Below are 3,851 nucleotides of genomic sequence, written 5' to 3' on the forward strand. Positions count from 1 at the left end.
TAAATTTGAATTATTTTTTTTTTTTTGCAAAAAGTATTTAAATTAATAAATATGTTCGAAAAATTATTTTTATCTGCTTTTTTTTAACTTTTAACATCATAACATGGCATTATGTATTTTAAAGCTGAAAAATAGAGAACACACGTTAAAATAATGCCTATTTATTTTTTAATATGTAGATCAGAAGAGAGTCGATCTCTATATAATGCAACAAAAAATTCGCACATGCGTATCAAATAATCTTTTCCTTGTCCTAGAGGCTAGAAGCCGCCATCGCGAGCACAATTATTGGTATGTTCTAATCGTTCGTACATACCGAGACACGAGGAAAGAGAGAGGAGGAATCGTTTGTTCTGCATCGTGGACTCTTGGAAGTCTCGCAACCTGTTCACGTGAGACGGTATCGCTAAGGCTTGCCGCAGCCTTGCCCTGAGCTATACGCGGTATATAAACTCTCGTTTCGAACGGGTTCTTCCTCTCTCTCGGTTACGGCTCTTCATCGGTCGGCGAGAAGTCTCACTCCCAGCCTCCGCAGCGCTATCCACATCGGGGATCATACACCGCGTTCGCCCTCTCCGCGTTTCGTTTCGTCGTCGACGCGTACTGCTCTTCCGTGTGTTACATTCCTCGCCATCGCACAAGTTTGACGTTTTTTATAATACATACTTGGCGGCTTGCCGCACGTTCGTCTAGTTCAATCTAAGGAAGAATCATGCGAACCGGAAACTTCCAATGTGATTCCAGCCTTACATGTATAAGAAATTACATTCTGGGAAACTATGACAGAATAAATTCAAAAATTTTTTAACATCAACATTTTCCCATAATAAAGTTAATAACAACCAGAAAATCTTTAAAAATAATAAATTTGTGTTAAGATGGTATTAGTCAACTATCTCTTTTCGATCTTTTCGAAAAACTTTAAGGTTCTTCATCCGATTCGCTAGTATTTTGATAATCCTAAATGAAAATGCATAGCTAAAGAATTATATTTAATATGAAATATTTGCGAGCCGATATTGTAATGAAAAATAAATAATATACAGTCATATTATAACTTTCTCGTGTCAAGTAGGACATCTCTTAGATTCTCGCCTACAAATCTTTGACAGATGCTTATCGAGTTTCCTGTCGTTCCCAGCGTTTTTATTTTTATCCCATTTGTATCTCTCGTTTAAATGTATTTGTCTTCTTGCTCACGGTTGTTAATTATACTGCCACGCGAGCTGCATCCTACGTGGCTATAAACAGGAATACACTGCTTCGTTGAAACTATGTACTACCATCCCTCGCACGCTTGTTATTGTCGCGCATTCATTGAACGACGAGGCAAGGAACGCAACGTCGCCATGAAACCGATGTTTGTTATGCCTGCTTGGGATGAGAAATGGCCGGACTTTGAACTCTCATGGCAATTGGAATGATTCGTCGCGGAGAGAATGGTTCCATTCCGCCAAACATCTCGGTTATCCAACACCCCATGTTAGTCTCTTATGTTTTCCAAAACAGGAGCCGTCCATATCGTCGGAATACGATTAATCTTTAGTCGGTCGTAAGCCACGGCTGTTATCCAGCATCCGTCGGGCTTCTGACGATGGCCGAGCGGGGTTTCGTGCTGATCCGACGTTAAGATATGTCCGACCTGGCTAGATACAGGTTGGATATCTGGTAGACGTCATAGACCGGCTGTTGTGCGCTCAAGACATTAGAACGTCAGTGCCGGTAGCCACTGCTGGAGATAGATGCGTTTCCGATGAGCGACGTTCCCTTCCCGCAAACTTCTAGATGGAAGATGCTGTTTTAAAGATGATACTGCTTTAAAGGATTCTAGAGATCTGTTAATGCATTCGTATTCGATTTGCTTTAATTCAAAGAGGAATTTCAGAATGAAAATTATTGCATTTCAACACAATAAGATTACTGTCATATTTTTAATGCAATAAACATTTGTAGCAAATATTAAAAAATATTATTTAATTACTGATATTGTTATATATTAGTGAATCGTTTACCTTTATATATTTTCTCAATAAATAAATTTTCTCCATTTTATAAAGCATTTGCATTCGAATCAAATTTGGTCTCATTATGATAATTAAGAATTGACAGTAATCTCTCTTTAAATGTAAAACCAAAGACTCGTGTAAGGTCCAGAAAGTTTTTAATAATTCCAATTAACAATCTCGCGTAATGAAACAGACCGTGTTTTCTGAATGTAACCGCCTAAAGACTGTAACGAAATAAAGAGAAGAAAAAGCAGCAAAAGAAGCAGAAAATGATTGATAAGCTACGCGCGGCTATGACGAGCGAGGGCGCCTGGAAAAAGCGACAGAGGGAAATTAACCGAGATGAAACGAGGACGAGAGCGAGGTCGATTCGCTGACGAGGCAGAAGAGCAGTATATAATGCTCATGCACGAGAGAGGCGAGTTGCGCTCGAGGCGAGTGGCGAGTTGTGCCGGAGCCTTATGGGTAGCAAGTAGTAACGGGCTGCCGGCTCGCGCGCGTCTATCGCGGGCCTCTTTGTCATTGTCAATATTCCAAGGAGGCACAGATTATCTGGTGACTGATGGTCCATCCGCGTATCCATTGAAACTATGGCCGTTCGGCCGTGATACTCGCGGACCTGAACCGACATACGATGCTGTATTTCTTCCTGTGATTCACCGATTCTTTTCTTTCCTTCCTTTTTCATTTTGTCGGATTATTTTTTGATTTTAAGCTTCTTTGAGAGAGCAGTTTTTTAAAATTTCATTTTGTTTTTTTTTTTTTTATGTATTCTCCCTTAATTGGAATCAATTTTATTATTTACTATTATCATTATTTTATTATTATTGAGAAGTGATGAATAGTCACTGATAGTCTCAATATAAAAATGATATGTTGTAAATTAATCTTACTGAAATCTTACTGAAAGAATCAATTAGTCATCAATTACTGCTACTGATTGTGTCAGACAGTAATATTTTTAAATATGTGTTTTATATTTTATTGTTATATATGAGATAAATATATATATATATAATATGTAGCAATATATATGTATGTATTTATAGATGTATAGAAATATCTGAATTTGAATTGAATAATAAGAATCTTGTTCATTTTTTGTAAATTTATCACATCTTAAATGAACTGATTCAGTTTAAAAGAATATTTAGTATATTTTATGTATCTCTTTCTTCCTTACAGAGATTAAGTACTTCTTTTTCTCTTTTTTTCTATATTTTCCTATCATCAAATATCAATTTCTTATTTTTATTTTTGCGCTCTATAGCCTTGTCAATTTCTTTTCTCGTTTCGATCGGCTTCTTTGACGCAATGCCATTTGCTTTATCTTTTTTTCATGTCTCTCTTTCTTTCTTGCTGCTATGTTGCTACTACCATCAGTTTATTGTCTCGAGATTAGAGATACGAGATGCCTTTCCAGCTAGCACAGGAGTTATGATGACTGTCGATATAGTACATACTTCGTGCAACACTTTTATTTTCTAAGGTGAGCGCATCCGCGTGTATAGTCGACGACCTGTCATAATCGATAATAATGCAACATGATTGATATCATACGGTTAGCTAGTACAGACTAACTCATCTTGATTACTTCAAATAAAGCAAGAGTTTCCTACTTGTTATAATAAATTCTTGAAAAAAATAATTCGTTCATGTATTGTTAACGTTTATTGAAATGACAAATATTTCTTTATTTTATTAAAATATATATTAAGAAAAATACAATTGTTATTTATAATTTAAAGCAAGTTTCAAATAATAAAGTATAATATTCTGAAATATGTATATAGTTAATAAATTTGATAAAAAGATCTAAAATATTCATACGATTACACGTGGCAA

This window comes from Anoplolepis gracilipes, chromosome 1 (assembly GCF_047496725.1).
Source record: "Anoplolepis gracilipes chromosome 1, ASM4749672v1, whole genome shotgun sequence".
In the NCBI taxonomy this organism is placed as follows: Eukaryota; Metazoa; Arthropoda; class Insecta; order Hymenoptera; family Formicidae; genus Anoplolepis; species Anoplolepis gracilipes.